The 17,252-nt window shown below is 48.5% G+C and overlaps 1 non-coding gene across 1 annotated transcript; it reads left to right on the top strand.

Annotated features, from left to right (window-relative positions):
• The first annotated feature begins 13,952 nt into the window (after positions 1-13,952).
• On the top strand, positions 13,953-14,080 carry LOC132580824 (U6atac minor spliceosomal RNA). Its single transcript, XR_009556098.1, has one exon. It is a non-coding gene; the product is annotated as a U6atac minor spliceosomal RNA (small nuclear RNA).
• The last annotated feature ends 3,172 nt before the right edge of the window (positions 14,081-17,252 follow it).

The raw sequence follows: 17,252 nt of genomic DNA, 5'->3' as shown, positions 1-17,252 counted from the left end.
CTGATATTGTTTGAATTGAATATTGCTTAATCCTAACAGGACATTCTCTCTCTCTCTCTCTCGGCTTGACTTCACGAACGAAGATTTAAGAAGGGTGTAGTAGTCCATGTCTGCTGCAGGCTCGCTGGTGGCTGACAAGACCAATGCAGGACAGGCAGATCCGGCCACAGTGGCTGCAGGGAAAAGTCTGATTTGGGGTTGGTGCTGTAGCAGTGCGATTCTTCCTCAATCTCCTTTTGTCCTCAAGACCAGCTATGCGTGCGTTCTCAAAGGAAGAGACAGCCAGGTGGATGGTGTGCCTCCATGCTTTGCGATCTGAGGCTAGGTCAGACCACTGGTGATGGTTGATGCGACAGGTGCCAAGGGATTTCTTCAAGGAGTCCTTGTACCTCTTCTTTGGTGCCCCTCTATTTCGATGGCCGGTGGAAAGTTCGCCATACAGAGCAAACTTGGGAAGGCAGTGGTTTTCCATCTTAGAAATATGCCCTGCCCAGCGCAGCTGTGTCTTCAACAGCAGTGCCTCGATGCTTGTAACCTCCGCCCTCTTGAGGACTTCAGTGTTGGTCACAAAGTCACTCCAGTGGATGTTGAGGATGGTGCAAAGGCAGCGCTGATAAAAGCGCTCAAGGAGTCGCAGTTGATGACGGTATAAAACCCACGATTCGGAGCCGTAGATGAGGGTTGTCATCACAACCGCTTTGTAAACATTGATCTTTGTGCCTTTTTTCAGATGCTTGTTGCTCCACACTCTTTTGTGCAGTCGGCCAAATGCACAGTTTGCCTTTGCCAGCCTGTTGTCAATCTCCTTGTCGATCTTGGCATCTGAGGAGATGATGCACCCCAGGTAGCTGAACTGCTGGACTGTCTTCAGAACTGATTCACCCACAGTGATGCAGGGAGGATGATAATCTTCCTGGGGTGCAGGCTGGTGGAGAACTTCTGTCTTCTTCAGACTAACTTCTAGGCCGAATAGCTTGGCAGCCTCTGCAAAGCAGGACATCATATGCTGCAGAGCTGATACCGAGTGGGAGATGAGTGCAGCATCATCAGAAAACAGTAGCTCTCGGATAAGTTTTTCCATTGTCTTGGAGTGAGCCTTTAGTCGCCTCAGGTTGAACAGGCTGCCATCGGTGCGATAGCGGATGTAGACACCATTGTCATCATCTAGATCTACTGCGGCTCTTTGAAGCATCATGCTAAAGAAGATTGTAAAGAGAGTTGGCGCGAGAACGCAGCCTTGCTTTACACCTGTGCCTATTGGGAAGGGCTCCGAGAGGTCGTTGCGGTGTCTGACTTGGCCTCGCTGGTCTTCATGTAGCTGGATGATCATGCTGAGGAACCTTGGGGGACATCCTAAACGTTCCAAGATTTGCCACAGGCCTTTCCTGCTAACGGTATCGAAAGCTTTGGTAAGGTCGACAAAAGTCACATATAGACCCTTGTTCTGTTCCCTGCATTTCTCTTGGAGCTGCCTGAGAACAAATACCATGTCGGTGGTGCTCCTGTTAGCTCTGAAACCGCACTGGCTCTCTGGGAGGAGTTCTTCTGCAATGGTGGGCACCAGTCTGTTCAGGAGTATTCTGGCAAGGATTTTGCCTGCGATGGAGAGCAGGGTTATCCCCCGGTAGTTGGAGCAGTCTGATTTTTCCCCTTTGTTCTTGTGTAGGGTGATGATGATTGCATCGCAAAAGTCCTGTGGTAGTTTGCCTTGTTCCCAGCAGGTGACAAGTACTTTGTGAAGTGTGCTATGTAGTACTGTGCCCCCATGCTTCCAGATCTCTGGTGGGATTCCATCAACTCCCGCTGCCTTGCCACTTTTCAGTTGCTTGATGGCTTTAACAGTCTCTTCTAGGGTGGGTATCTCATCCAACTCTGTTTTCACTGGTTGAAGTGGGGTGAGGTGGATTGCTGAATCTTGAACTACACGGTTGGCACTGAAGAGAACCTGAAAATACTCCGACCACTGGTTCAGTATGGATGCCTTATCTGTGAGGAGCACTTGGCCGTCTGCACTACGCAAGGGACTCTGAGCCTGATATGATGGGCCATATACTGCCTTCAGGGCTTCGTAGAACCCTCTTAAATCACCAGTGTCTGCACACAGCTGGGTTCTCTCTGCAAGCTTGGTCCACCACTCGTTCTGAATGTCTCGAAGCTTGCGCTGGAGGTTGCTACATGCAGCGCGAAAGATTGCTTTTTTCCCGGGACAGGAGGGCTGAGCAAGATGTGCTTGGTAGGCAGATCTCTTTTTCGCTAGTAATTCTTGGATCTCTTGATTGTTCTCGTCAAACCAGTCCTTGTTCTTCCTTGTGGAGAACCCGAGGACTTCTTCAGAGATCAACAGGATGGTAGTTTTTAGGTGTTCCCAGAGTGCTTCTGGAGAAGGGTCTGTGGGGCAACTGGGGTCCTCAATTCTTGACTGGAGTTTTGCCTGGAAGGCAGCTTTAACTTCGGCTGACTGAAGGCTGCCAACCTGAAGCTTCCTCCGAGGGATACCTCCTCTCCTGGGTGTGGGTTAAAGTGAAGACGGAGATTGCAGCGTACAAGACGATGATCCGTATGACATTCCGCACTGGGCATTACTCAGGTGTGTAAGACATCTCGAAGGTCTCTCTGGCGCACCAGAATGTAGTCGATAAGGTGCCAGTGCTTGGACCGTGGGTGCATCCAGGTTGTCTTCAGGCTGTTCTTCTGCTGAAAGATAGTGTTGGTGATGGTGAGCTGGTGCTCCGTGCAGAATTCTAGCAGGAGGCGCCCGTTATCATTGCAGTTGCCAATGCCGTGTTTGCCAAGTACTCCTTTCCAGGCTTCCGAGTCTTTACCTACTCTGGCATTGAAGTCGCCAAGGATGATCACCTTGTCCTCTGTAGGGGTCTTCCGTACGAGGTTGCGTAGATCAGCATAGAACTTGTTCTTTTCTGCAGGATCTGCTTGAAGGGTTGGGGCATACACACTGAAGAGTGTTGCATGCTGCTTGTTTTGAAGTGGGAGGCGCATGGACATGATGCGATCTGAGTGACCTGTTGGCAGGTTTTCGAGTTTGGAGGCAATGGAGTTCCTGACCATGAAGCCAACGCCAGAAAGGCGGCTCTCAGCCTTTGACTTACCCGACCAGTAGAGGGTATAGCCAGCACCATGTTCTTGAAGACTACCTTCCTCAGGGAAACGGACCTCACTGAGAGCTGCTATGTCAATATTCAACCTGAGAAGTTCGTGGGCAACTAGAGCAGAGCATCGTTCAGGGCGACCACTGTCTACTGTGTCAAGCATGGTTCTGATGTTCCAACATGCAAGCTTTAGTCTTTGCACACTTTGTGAGGCAGGTGCATGCCTTTTCTTTGATAAGGTTCCACATACTCTCCTTGTTGACAAGTTGGTAAAATGTGGTTTGGATCCTGTTACCGTTAGGTGGATCTGTAACTGGTTGACAGATTACACAAAGAGTGCTTGTGAATGGTTCCTCATCCTCTTGGAGAGGAGTGACAAGTGGAATGCCTCAGGGATCTGTCCTGGGACCTGTTTTGTTCAATATCTTTATAAATAATTTGGATGAAAAAAATAGAGGAGATGCTAATTAAATTTGCAGATGATACTAAATTGGGAAGGGGTAGCAAATATAGTAGAAGACAGAATACAGGATGATATTGACAGGCTGGAAAATTGGGCTAAAACATATACAATGAACTTTAATGGGGATAAATATAAAGTCCTATATTTAGTCTCAATATCAGCTGTTACAGAATGTTTTAATAATAAAGAATTGTTGAAGGACCATGATCTGGATTTTTTGTGATCACTGTCCAGTGTTAAGTTACAATTAACCCAGTTATGGTTTGACCACATTTGATTTCCTATTTGAGAGAAATGAACTTTGAACACCAGCGATGGAGGTATAGAAATATAGGCTATACAGGTGTATGTGCTATATCATGTCAAATAGAATGCGTTGTCTTTTTCTTCTTTGGACTGCTCATCAATGTTCCTTCTGAGCCATGGAGTCTTGTGCGCAAAAATTCTACTATGTGAGCTACTGGCATGAAAGTTGTGAGCTACTGGCATTAAAGTTGTGAGCTATTGCATAAATTAGTTTACTCTGGGGCTATTTTTTCTGAGCTAAGACAAAAATGCACGAGTTGAAGGGCAAAAATCTGTGAGCTAGCTCACACTAACTCAGCTTAGAGGGAACACTGCTGCTCATAAAATTTGCTGATGATACCAAATTGGGAGGAGTAGCAAACACCCAGGAGGACAGAGTTAAAATTCAACAAGATCGGAATAATCTGGAGAAGTGGGTGGTTATGGACAGGATGCAGTTCAACAAAGATAAGTGCAAAGTCCTACATCTGGGCCACAAAAATGTGAAGCACAAATACTGGATGGAGGATGCACTTTTGGGAAGTAGTGTGTGCAAAAGAGATCTTGGGGTACTTGTGAACTGTAAACTATATGAACAGTCAGTGTGATGCCGTGGCAAAAAAGGCAAATTCCATCCTGGGTTGCATCAAAAGGGGCTATCACATCAATATCACAGGAGGTCATAACTCCACTGTATACATGCCTTGGTCAGGCCACACCTGGAATGCTGTGTGCAGTTCTGGAGGCCTCACTTCGAAAGAGATGTGGACAAAGTCAAGCAGGTGCAGAAGAGAGCAACGAGGATGATCAAGGGCCTGGAGGAAGAACGCCTTGAGCACACGCTGGGGCTTTCTCCTTCCCAGTTGCCTGTGGGAGGGTGCTTTGCCTGGGGTGGCAGGCACGCCCACACCATTTTTGAGTGGGGCGCCATTTTTTAGTTTTGCCCCCACTCAAAAAATAGGTAGATTCCACCCTGTCCCTCACTGCCCCTCCCACCACACTTCATATGGCTGTCTGCCTGATCAAGTTTTTCAGTCACTTTGAAACAGCACTTAAGTAAATGTTTATTCAGCATGTTGTTTTTTAACACACACACACACACAGAGGCTTTTGAAACTGAAAAATGAAAGAGACTTCATTATGTCCCAAGGGCAAGCTGTGCAAAGTTGGCTTCTGCTGAAAACAAGCTGAACTGGTTTCTCCTGCAAGGAAGAGGAGACATCGGAGCAAGAAAGGGTGGCGTGCAATCCTGAACTGGCTCAACGGCCCTCATTTGGAGGTGCACCCATTCTGGTGGGGGGCCCCCTGTCATCCTCATAGGGTTCCCAGCCTCCAGGTGGGGCCTGGAGGCCTCCTGGAATCACAACTGATGCCCAGGCTCTACACAGATCAGTTCCCCTGGAGAAAATGGCTGCTGTGGAGGGCGGGTTCTTTGGTATTGCACCCCAACGAGGTCCCCCCCTTGCGCCCTGTCCTTCCCAGGATCCACTCCCAAATCTCCAGGAATTTCCTAAACAGGTGAGCAACTCTACTCATTTCTCCCCTCCAAGTGACTCTTTATATTGAGCCCACTTCTAAAGGCTCTGTCCTGGTTCTAGTTCCACTGAAAATCTCAAATAATAGCACAAAAGACGCTGCTTCAGTTCAGTAATCAGTAATATTTTGCTTCAGATTTGGTTTGATTACAAGATAGCTTTTGAGCTTTCTTAAAAGAGAAAGGGCAGTGTCTTTTAACACGCACACACAACCGCCCTCCCCCCGCCAATACAAGGAACCAGCAGGTCAACCCTTGTCTGAAGCTTCCCAAGATAAATCTAAAGGATTCCATCGCTTGTCCCATAGACCTGTTTTAATGGACTCCTCCTTTGGGGCTGATTTACTGGGAATACATTTGCCTTGTACAAGCACTGCTATCAGCAGTAATTCTTAAATGGGGTTGCAGAGTGGAGAAGCTGTACAACTATCCTGATACTTCTTGGGGGCTTAAAGCAGTCATTTCATACAAGTTTGTGGAGGGTTAGGGAGCAACATTGGGGATATTCCAATGCATGTTCGAACCAGGAATATATATCATATTGATCACCCCTGCCAGTGATGAAACACCAGAGCAAAGCTTTTACATATATATATCTCCATCTTCAAACAAGCCATGCTTGATATCTCCGACCTGGCCTTTCAGAAGGCTCCTCGCTTTGAGGTGCCAGTTCTCTTGGGTCCAGTGAGGCTGATGTCAGGGTGGCAGAATCCAGAGCTGTAGAGATGCCAAGGCCTGCTGTGGCCTAAGGACAGCCTGAGGAATGGGAAGCTGAGGAGGAGTGCGGAGGGTCATAGGCAGAGCCCATTGGAACCATCAAATTGTAGCTAGTTCGTAAGACTTATTACAGTGCTTTTATTGTATTGTATTTTCATTTGTATTTGTCAAGCCCGGCTATTTCCCCTTTAAGATGGCTGAAGTAATGTCAAGTAAGAGTTCTGGTTTTCCTCCATTCCCTACACTCCCATTTCCCATTTCTGGCAATGGATGTTTACCTAATGGAAACTGCCTTGCTATGTCTAATGCCCAAACTCCCCTGCAATTCCAGGTGCTTCACAAGCCTTATCAGTTTCATGGGTTGGTGATAGAATGCTATTGCTAGGTAGAGGAAATTTACTGCTGTGTCCTTTGAACCCCAGATCTGAATGCTGTGCTTTTTGTAACGTTTTATGATACCCTATACAGCATCTTGTAACCTCTGATATCTCAGTCTTCTCAAAGACAATGTTCTGTATGCACCGTGGAGTTTAATAAAGAAGTTCATTTGAAACATAACAAAGGACTCTATTATTATGACTACCCGGGCTTGACAGTATTGTTCCACAATAATTGTTCATGCACTTGTAGTCAAAAGGCAAAGCCATTGCAACTTCAATCACAAAGTTTATCACTTCTCTTCAGGAGCCTGATTTCTGTTTTTTATTGTAGATACAGATGTGGAAAATACCTGACTCCTGCTACCCTGGCTTATCCACCTTTACTGCCACAGGAAATGGAGCTCCCCATCTCCAAAGGGCAGAAGAAACTCCAGGCTGACTCCATTTCCCCTGGATAGCCAAGACGTGTGCATGCGTGTGTGTGTGTGTCATCTTCACTGGTTTGTTGGTGGGTTGCGGGGGGGTTGTGTTGTTTTTTTCAGTGAGGTAATCTGCAAGAAGTTACTTAGCAACTATATAAATGTTTTGGAAGTTGCCCCCTCCCCCACCAGAAAGCCAAAATGAAATAAAAGAGTGGCTGGGACCAGCTTCACACATCAGTTTCCCTTTGGCAAGCCAGGCTTGATGATCTCATGGCCATAATCCTTTTTTATGTGCAGGAGGCTTCTTAGTGCAAAGAAGCTGCAGATGTTGTTTGTTTTTTAAACTTGCCTTTACAAAAACAGGAGATAATTTGTTTGCCACTTCAACAAGATCCTTCCATGCAGCTTCGGCACATATGGCCATGGCAACAAATGGGTAACTAGAACAGCCACACTGGCACTTTGTTATTTCAACAGAAAAAGAAGAACTCATCCGTTCTGGCACAAAGTATGGCACACTGTTGCTGCGGCTGCACACATGCATTGAAGCTCAATGGCTGAGGAAGTGAGAGTCTGCGCTTGTGCTTTCTCATTCTGATTTTTGGCAACTCAAGGTAACTCAAAAGTCTCTTCTGCATCCTGCCAACAAATGTGTGTGATTGCACAGCAGCCATGAGCAAGGAGTTCCATGGGAGAGGCGGGGCCGAAGGACTTTATTGTTAAATGAAGCATAGAGAAGGCAGATGCAGTACAGTCTTCAGACTATCAGTGTTTGCAACTTTCCCAAAGGCATCCAAGTATAAAGCATTGCAAGAGTTCTGCTGCTGAGTGAAATATTCCTGGCTTTCCCAGTTGACTTTTTGGCTTTATAGCTTCCTTTCCAGCCGTGATGTAATGTTGACATATTTGAAAGGAGAACAGCACCAGAAAGAACTTGTTACTAGCCTGTTTCTAAGGATGTCAGAGACTGAGCTCAACTTGGCTAACTCAGGGGCACCTCCAGTGGGAGCAGAAGGGCTTCAGGCATCTTAACCCAGGAGGGCCTCTTCATGCTACCGGGTCACCTAAAGTGATTAGGAAGTGCAGCAAGGTGACAAGAAGATTGGCATGGGCAGTTCTGTTTCCATGAGGACACAAGCAACCTCTGTGGGTATGTGTGGGTCATCACCCAAGCTTTGGGGCTAAGGACAGACTTATTTGTCTTCACAGTTCTGGAGATGGAGCAGAAGCAGAGATGCTGAAGGACAGAAGGAAGCTGGTTTGCACACAGAGGGACTGGGCAGAAGAAGAAGAAGAAGATATTGGATTTATATCCCGCCCTCCACTCCGAAGAGTCTCGGAGCGGCTCACAATCTCCTTTACCTTCCTCCCCCACAACAGACACCCTGTGAGGTGGGTGGGGCTGGAGAGGGCTCTCCCAGCAGCTGCCCTTTCAAGGACAACCTCTGGCAGAGCTATGGCTGACCCAAGGCCATGCTAGCAGGTGCAAGTGCAGGAGTGGGGAATCAAACCCGGTTCTCCCAGATAAGAGTCTGCACATTTAACCACTACACCAAACTGGCTCTCCTGGCAGGTGTCAAGAGTCAGCACATTGCTGGGACCAACAAGTGAAGAAAGGTGATGTGTGGCTGACCCCCGTGCTGTGCCTGCTGGAGGAACAGAATTTGCCCTTCAAATATTTGGAGAACACAATTGGTCTTCTCTGCTCAGTTCCTTCTGCCGTTCCTCTTGGGCTTGTTTTCCAAACTCTTCAGTGCTCTTCTCTAAAACCACGCCTGTTCATCTACTTCCTTCTTAAAGTGCAGCACCCAGAAAAGAGTGTTACATTTGAAAATGGTCATCACTTGGAAAGAATGAGTTGAGATGATGGGCATGTGGTAGGACATGGGAATCTAACCCTGGCCCCAGAGGTTCTCATCTGCCTCACAGCATCCCCTTCCTGGGATAGTCCGCCCCTGCCTGGGCCAGGAGTCAAGCAAAGGGCTCTTTAGCCCCTACCTCCTTCCACCCAAGGAAGACAGCTCCAGCTGAGATGCCCAAACTGCCATAGAGCTTCAGGTACAGGTGGCCTGGCCTTCAGGTTTTGATTCAAAGGATCTCAGGTGCTGCTGCTGAGGAAACCCTTTGTCCTGCCAGCCAAAATGGATAATACTGCACCTGATGGACAATGGCCTGAATCAGTCAAAGGCATCTCACTTAGGATTTGTCATGTCTCCACAAGATATGCCTGAAGCAGTTTGGTGTAGTGGTTTGTTTCTCCACTCTTCCACTTGCAGCTGCTGGAATGGCCTTGGGTCAGCCATAGCTCTGGCAGAAGGAGATTGTGAGCCGCTCTTCTTCTTCGAAAGCAGGAAGCAGACTAAAACGCATGAAGCCATTAAATAAACAATACCTGTCAGACAAGAGCAGCCCACAACAGCAGGTGTCAGGATTTCACCAGGCAACAACTGCAACAAAACATCCAGGCGACTAAAAGGGGCCATCAGTTTTGAAGGCAAAGCCGTGTCTGTTGTCAACATCCCTGCAGAGGCCAGCTTGGCTGATTCTGGAGAAGGCCTTCCAAATGCCCTGGTCCCAGGCCATAGCTGGCTCGCAAAGGGAAATGATGAATGGTGCCCAGAAACATGTTAGCAGCCAAAATAGTTCTTCAAGGCTGCGTTCCCTACAACTCACGCCAGGCATCAACTCGGCTGGTACATTCGCTACTACTTGGGTTCTCTTGCCAGTCTTTCAGAGCAGCACCACGCTGACTGCCTTGCAGCAATGTGAACCCAGATGGGATCAGACCCTGGCTGAGACTCGCTTCTCCAAGGCTGGTCACTCAGCCAAAGGTCCTTAGTGTCAGAGAGGAGAGCCTGTGTGGACTGGGCCCTAAAGAGCTCTGCAGCCTCCTCCTCTGTTCATATCCATTGCTGGCTTGCTCTTGCCACGTACGAGGCACAACACTGGCTTGACAGCTTTTTGAAGAGGCCCAGCTTGAGCCAGCCTCAAATCTCCCATGGTGCCGGGTGCCCAGTAGCAATTCTGTCTGGAAAAGCTCTGGGTCTTCCATGGGGTGTAAGCCTGAAAGTGGGTGTTGTATTACTCAATCTCCAGGCAACCCCAGGAGGGTTTGGAGAAGTGTGGCAATTACTTGTTCTATTGATTAGACTCTGAGAGGCCATAACTCAGCCACTGCTCTGTAGGTTGAACTTGTCTAGGAGAATGGAGGCCTTGCTGTTCTTTGAAGTGGGATTTCTTCAGACTATGAAGGTGCTGAAGAAACAGGCTCATTTCTGAAATAAGCGTACAGAGCACCTGTGTGTACACCCCACACTTCAGTTTCTTCTTACCTCCGCCTCTCTGTCTGACTGCACTTCCAGGCAATATACCAGTAGCTGTATTTCTCTCTCGCTGGCAAGGAATTAAAAGGTAGGCCTGAAAAGTGAAACAAGAGTGTGATATTTCTTATTACTTGTTTATTCTTATGCCAGCCTGACTCCAGTGGCTCAGGGCAGTGTTTATTTATTTATTTATTTATTTAATGGACTTATATCCCGCCCTTCTCACCGAAGTGTCTCAGGGCGGCTCACAACACAATAATTCACATAGTTCAATTTAAAACATTTACAAGTACAGTTAAAACCACAGTTGATAAAACAAGATAAAAATAAAAATAAAACCAGCGGTCTATAAAAGCATTTTGTTCCATCCAAGATGTTCTACTCTTCAGTTAGGTGTTATAGGCCTGCTGGAAGAGGGCTGTCTTACAGGCCCTGCGGGACTGCCCTAGGTCCCGCAGGGCCCGCACCTCCTCCGGCAGCTGGTTCCACCAGTAAGGTGCCGCTATTGAGAAGGCCCGATCCCTGGTGGATTTTAGACGGGCCTCCTTTGGCCCGGGGACTACCAACAGGTTTTGTGAACCCGAGCGTAGTACTCTCTGGGGAACGTGTGGGGAGAGACGGTCCCTAAGGTAGGCAGGTCCTAGGCCATATAGGGCTTTAAAGGTAATGACCAACACCTTGTACCGGACTCGGAATATTACTGGCAGCCAGTGCAGATCCCGGAGCCCCGGCCGGATGTGCTCCCATCTTGGGAGCCCTAATAACAGCCGGGCAGCAGCATTCTGCACCAACTGCAGCTTCCGGGTCCGGCACAAGGGTAGCCCCATGTAGAGGGCATTACAGTAGTCCAACCTCGAGGTAAGGGCTGGAATTATAACTGATCTCTAGCCAACAGAGATCCCTTGACTATGAGAAAGTGGCCGCTTTGGAGTAGGGTTGCTGTTATGTATGTGGACTCAAGAGAAGACTTTGGATGTTCCTGCCTGGCTCATTGGAGCCATACAGACTGAGCTTGGAGACTTGGGAACAATGGGGTGCAGGATCAAAATCTCTGCAGCTCTGGACCAATCACAAGCCCCCACCGGTTTGAATGACCCAATAACGTGCTTGCACAGGAACCTAGAGTTGTATAGAAGTTTGGCCCCATGGCCTAGTTTCCAGTCTCAATCATGCAGCCCTATACTGTGCTGTAACAAATAAAAAGCCTGTTATCACTCATACCACGACTCATCAATGCACAGAACCCACTATACAATAGTTGCCAACCCCAGGTGGGGGCAGGGGATCCCCCAGTTTGGAGGCCCTCCCCCTGCTTCAGGGTCATCAGAAAGCCATGGGGGGGAGGGAATGGAAATGTCTACTGGGCACTCTGTTATTCCCTATGGAGACTGAGTCCCATAGGGTATAATGGAGAATTGATCCACTGGGGCTCTGGGGGGGGGGGCTTTTTTGAAGTATAGGCACCAACGTCACAGCATAGCATCCGATACTTCTCAAAACACCCTCCAAGTTTCAAAAGAATTGGACCAAGGGTTCCAATTCTATGAGCCCCAAAAGAAGGTGCCCTTATCCTTCATTATTTCCAGTGGAGGGAAGGCATTAAAAAGACATTTAAAATCCCTTTAAATGTGATGGCCCGAACTCCTTTGGAGTTCAATTATGCTTGTCACAACCTTGCTTCTGGCTCCACCCCCAAAGTCCTCAGATATTTCTTTAAGTGAACTTGGCAATCCTACTTTGGAGGATGGCATCAGGCCTCTGCTGAACTCCCTCCTCTCCCCAGATCCCTCCCTAGGCACCATCTTCAAATCTCCAGGAACGTCCCCATTTGGGGACCTCGGAGGTTAATAATGCCCCAGAGAGTCCACTCTCCAAAGGAGCCATTTTCCTCCAGGGCAACTAATCTCTGGAAGCTGGAGATGGTGCCTTGTCATTCAGGAGATCTCCATCCCCTCTCTACAGCTTGGCAACCCTATTTGGGAGAAATTAAACCTTCTCCAGGCAGGGCCATTTGAACAATCAGGCCACAGACAGCTCCCCCCCCCCCCGTTCCCCCCCTGCTTGCATCCCTCTCAGCCTGCTTGTGCAGCCAGCAACTGAGCCGCTCTTTGCCCAGCTTGCCTGGTGTGGATGCTGCTGCTGTCGTCACCATTTGCCTCTCTCTGCCTCGCCCCCACAGCTGTGTCCATGGGGCTTTTGAGAAGGTGCCTGCAGGCTGCAGTGGGGGCCACAGGCAACGCGGTGGGCACTCCGACTCTGAGACAATTTGTGAGGGGGCCCCAAGATTTTGTCTGCCTAGGGGCCTCCACAGGGTTTAATCAGGCACTGTCTCCTGGAATGTTTTTCATTCCGTAGGTCCAGACCTAAATTGCTAACCCCCGTGGGTGCTACAGAGACCCTAAGCTTGCATATCAAACACACCTGAACGGTCTGCCATCTGCACCAGGGAACCGCAAAGGTAAAAAAGGGGGGAAGAATTGCATAATGTAAACACAGTAAACAAGGTTGAAGGAGCTGGGCATGTTTAGCCTGGAGAGGAGACAGCTGAGAGGTGATATGATCACCATCTTCAAATACTTGAAGGGCTGTCATAGAGAGGATGGGGTGGAATTGTTTTCTGTGGCCCCAGAAGGTAGGACCAGAACCAATGGGTTGAAATTAAATAAAAAGAGTTTCCGGCTCAACATTAGGAAGAACTTCCTGACCATTAGAGCGATTCCTCAGTGGAACAGGCTTCTTCCTTGGGAGGTGGTGGGCTCTCCTTCCTTGGAGGTTTTTAAACAGAGGCTAGATGGCCATCTGACAGCAATGAAGATCCTGTGAATTTAGGGGGAGGTATTTGTGGGTTTCCTGCATTGTGCAGGGGGTTGCACTAGATGACCCTAGAGGTCCCTTCCAACTCTATGATTCTAGGATTCTTTGGGAGGTGGTGGGCTCTCTGAAGGTTTTTAGTCAGAGGCTAGATGGCCATCTGACAGCAATGAAGATCCTGTGAATTTAGGGGGAGGCGTTTGTGAGTCTCCTGCATTGTGCAGGGGGTTGGACTAGATGACCCTGGAGGTCCCTTCCAACTCTATAATTCCACAGTATTAAAAAAAAAACCCTGCTGCCTATTTTCCGATTTTCTTTCTTTCTTTCTTGCACCTTTTGTTTAAAGGGAAAGTGTTGTGCCTGTGACCGAGCGGGACTCGAACTTTCCCCTCCAAGAGCTGTCGGTCATTTCCGGCCGCCATTTTGGAAGAGGGAAAAGGACAAGCGGGCGGCTGGTTTTTGCCCCAAGCAAATCTGGTGAGCAAACCTGCCTGCTCTTTCGAGATCGACGATTCAACCTTTTGCGATGTCCCTGAAGTTTCTTTTATTTGGAGCAAATTGTTGTAATCTCTTTTCAAAAGAGAATCGAGACCGACATTCTGAGAAGAATCCTAAAGGCGGCAAAATAAAGAGTTTCTGCTGCTCGCTCGCTGATTCGCCTCAGTTTGCGGGCGAGCATCCCGATTGGACGAAAGGATGCATCTCATTAGTGCAAAGGCTCCGGAGCAGCGCTTTAAAGGCACTTCGCAGAACTGTTTGCTTATGCGATTGTCTTATAGTTGCGATCTCTGTAATTCAACACTTATGCTCGATTACAATCTAAAAATAAGAAGGAAAATATTCATCACTATAACTTGAAAATATTTTACTTTGTGGGGTTTAAATGCAGTGTTGATCAGTAGAGGGCACTGTGTTGTATGAAAGGAGAGAAGGTTAGCACTCCCCTTGATAAGGATGGAAGAGGTCCCAGTGGCCTGTACAACACGCATATGGTTAAGGCACTGCCACTTACGTTGTGGCATCTAACCACGTTTTTTTTGTCACGCTCTTCTGTTGTGGGTGTTCTCTTTCTCTGCAACATTATTTTGATAAGCTCTCGGGCACTCTTGTTTTGCACAGGCAGGAAACAAACCCTACAGCTTTCTCCTTCCATTTTATGCCACAAGGGTTAGCCAAAACTGTCAAGAATGTGTTTCTAGAGGATATTGTTTGTATTCTTAAAAACAGCTTCATATCCTACCTCATGTGGACTTTATTTGCATTGTTTCTATGAACCACCAATTTTATTTTAAACAATTACAGCATTCTTTGGGATCATCCCACCCCACATTCAGTTCATAGAGAGTGCCTATCAATTCTTAGCTCAACAAAGCCTGTATGGTTGGAAGCGGGATATTGCTGAATACCATAGGATGGGAACAAAGGAGAGGGCCGGCTGCCTCCTTCATGCCCTGCTAGCAAAATGCTGAGCAGCAGCCAACAACTCCTCTTGGAGCCGTGATGCTAGACCTGCTGGGGTGCTGTTCTCAGCTGCACAGGTCATTTCGTTGGTGCTTGTAGGTGAGTTTATTTGCACCTCCCAGTCCCACAATCCAGATGCGGCATTTGGGGGCTGCTCCTTCAACAAAGTGAATAACTCCCTTCGCTGTATGAAAATGGAAGCTCCCTTTTGTTGGCAGTCACGTTATGCAGAAAGAGAGCAGAGGTGCTTGAGCCACAGATGCCTGGGACAGACGGGGGGGGGGGGGGGGGAGACTGCTGCCTTCCTGCCCTCCTTGGGAGCTTCCTGGAAACATCCTAGAACAGCCTTCTTCACACAGTGCCCACTGTGGCACCTGCCAACGTTTTCAAACAGTGAGTGCAGCTATTGTAAGGCAGGGCCTGTTCCTGGCACCCCTCATTCAGATGAAGGGGTTTCTCATGGCTGCAAAGTGGGGAGGGGGGTACTGGCTTTGGCTCCATCTTCTGTGGTAGCCTTTTTAGTATTTGCCTCTGACCCCTGCAGCAGCCATTTTCGTGGCACTCTCCTCAAATCCCATTGGGGCATGCAGGCTCAAAAAGGTTAGGGACTCCTCTCCTAGAGGTTCACTGATGCTGGGGGAAAGGCTGCTGCGCTGGATGGGCAGCAGGGCCTTTCTTCCCTTGGAAACCCAACCCCCTTGAATGCAGATGGGCAGGCAGTAGTCAGAACCACAGGGACTTGGATTGCTGTCAGTTGCTTGCAAAGGTGCACGGTGACTGTAGGGGTAGGTCTGTGCATTCACACCTCTATGCTCTGAATCGGTTGCATTTCTGTTTTCACCACATTCCTGGGACATTGGTTCAGCCTCCTCACTCTTGAGCAGGGCAATTAGCTGCCACAGGAGAATTGATTTTTTTCAAGCTTGTGTTGGATTCCAGTTTTTTTTTTTTAAACAACCCACAAAGCACGAAGATAGCAACCCAAATTCTGCAATCATCCATATATGATTAAAAGAAACCCCAGACAAGCTACGAAGTGCAAGTGTGGAAAGGGAATGCAGGATGGTTAATCTCATTATAATTTTACTTCTATCAACCAAGAACTTGCAAGATAGATACATTCATCAGTAGCCACGTTGGTCTGAAGCACCAGAACAAAATTTGAGTCCAGTGACACCTTTCAGACCAACATATTTGAAGAAGCTAGTTGGTCTTGAAGGTGCCTAACTGGACTCAAGCTTTTTTCAAGAACTTGCAGGAAAACTCAGACTGTCAGCTTGCCTCTGTCCCCGCACAGCACTGGGATAATACTGACCTACTTTACAGGCCTCTTGTAGGAACTGCAGGAAAATAATGCATGAGAAAGTATTGATTATCTACAATAATCTACCAGACTGCATCCCACTCATGCAAGCAGGACTTCCCAGAGCAACATATGCCAGCACAGAAGGAGGGCTCTGCCTGTGACCTGGCAGGCAAAAATACTGCCAGCAGAGAAGACAATAACAGGTCTGGCAGCAGACAGCAAGGTGGGGGGGGGGGAGGCAGGCTGGACAGGGGAAGCCAGTCATCCTTCAGCTGCATTCTGATCGGCATCATGTTCAAAGCAAGGGAGGGGGAGAGAAAGCGCTTGACAAAGACTGTGTAGAGTGGTACTCAACTCATGGCAACACCATCCACAGGGTGTCCCAGGCAAGAGACGGTCACTGGGTGCTCTGCCACCATCTTCCAGCAGGAAGCAATCCTGGTCTTCCATGGTGCTCTCCTGTCCAACTACTGTGTTTGACTCTGCTTAGCTCCGTTTCTGACAAGCTCAGGCTAAGCCGGGCTACCCAAGAGCTTGAAGGAAGGCGGGGAGGCCCCGTGCAGGTACTTCAGAGTTGAAGAGATTGTTGGGACAGCACAAAACTGGGCTTGGCAGATGATATCATTCACTGAAGCCAGCAGCCTCTCACCCTAGGGGGTGGGGGAGAGAAGGGCCCCTGAAAGCCTTTGAGCAGGGGGGAAGGGAGAAGAGATGATTGGATCCCTACCCCATCCTTCACAGAGTGGCTTCCAATCTCCTTTCCCTTCCCCTCCCCTGTGAGGTAGATGGGGCTGAGAGAGCTCTTTTGAGACTAGCTATGAGGCCCAGGGTCATCCTGCTGGCTGCATGTGAAGGAGTGGAGGCTCAAACCTGGTTCTCCCAGATTAGAGCCTGTGCACTTAAGCACTACGCCAAACTGGATCCCCAAGACAAACAGGACAAAAGTGATCCCCAAACAGCCCTGGGCACTGCCCCACATATACCTGCAGCAAACAGGCCAACAAGGCAACTAAGCCTCAGAATCTTCAGCTGGAACAGGAGCCAGCCAGGGAGAAATGTCTGAGCTGAAACCATTGCCAGAAAACAGCTGTTCCCAGAAGCTGCAGAGGTGTGGACCTAACTGGAGCCTGGCTGGGAGACCAGTGGGGGGAGTCCTGCAAAACTTTCTAAAGAAAAGCAAGGCCAGGGGCACATGTGTCCTTCAATAATACATACACTGGCCCTGCCCAGCCTTTGCAAACGCCAGACACTATCAATGACTTGCCCATGGCTTTTAGAACAGTGCTGCCACACCCCTCTCAACCAACAACCTCTCCCGCCCCCTCCCCAGCCTAAGAGCAGGCAGTTTTTCCAACTTCAAACCATGGGGACTGGACTGCCATGTTCTGTAAGCTGGCAGGGGCTGATGTGGTTTGGGGGCCCACTGGTTAAAACCAGCACACT

This window comes from Heteronotia binoei, chromosome 12 (assembly GCF_032191835.1).
Source record: "Heteronotia binoei isolate CCM8104 ecotype False Entrance Well chromosome 12, APGP_CSIRO_Hbin_v1, whole genome shotgun sequence".
NCBI lineage: Eukaryota > Metazoa > Chordata > Lepidosauria > Squamata > Gekkonidae > Heteronotia > Heteronotia binoei.
Note: the sequence above shows the minus strand (reverse complement) of the source record. Positions and strands in the feature narration are given on the sequence as shown.